Source organism: Montipora capricornis, chromosome 1, assembly GCF_036669925.1.
Source record: "Montipora capricornis isolate CH-2021 chromosome 1, ASM3666992v2, whole genome shotgun sequence".
Lineage (NCBI taxonomy): Eukaryota > Metazoa > Cnidaria > Anthozoa > Scleractinia > Acroporidae > Montipora > Montipora capricornis.
The window spans coordinates 24,030,237-24,030,802 of NC_090883.1; positions in this window are offsets into that span (position 1 = coordinate 24,030,237).

The window sequence follows — 566 nt, forward strand, 5'->3', positions numbered from 1 at the left end:
TGCGTGGAAACAACCAGCGATTAAATTTTACAAAAACCACACTCCAGAAGATGAACATGACGGCAATGAAGAGATATTATACAAAACACTAACCAAATGAAGATGACGCCAGCTTAAAACTTCGTTGCTATGCTCGAGAAAGTTTTTTTTTTTTTCGGTATCCCTTCAAGGATCGATCCTCTCTTTGGTTCCAGTCCTTCCCCGACAGGTCACGCAAAAGCGTGACAAACGAAAGTTTCCAAGAGCTTTACAAAATCACATCGATTTTACTCGTTTAGATCATCGGTGACCCCTATTATTTTAATGATGAATCACTTACTTTACTTACTATCTACAAAATATGATGAAATGAAAAAATTCCCACTGTAAGAAGTTATCTTTTTTTAACATTTTCTTTCCTCGTGCCATCGAATTCCGGTAGTGGTTGCAACGGATAGAGCGTACGAAAATGCTCTTCGAGGATGAACTCTACTTTTTGCGACACCGCTAGCGGCATGCAATTATCTAAAAATCCCACTCCTAAAAACCTATGCACGGAAACCTATGATTTTCGATGGATGAGCAGA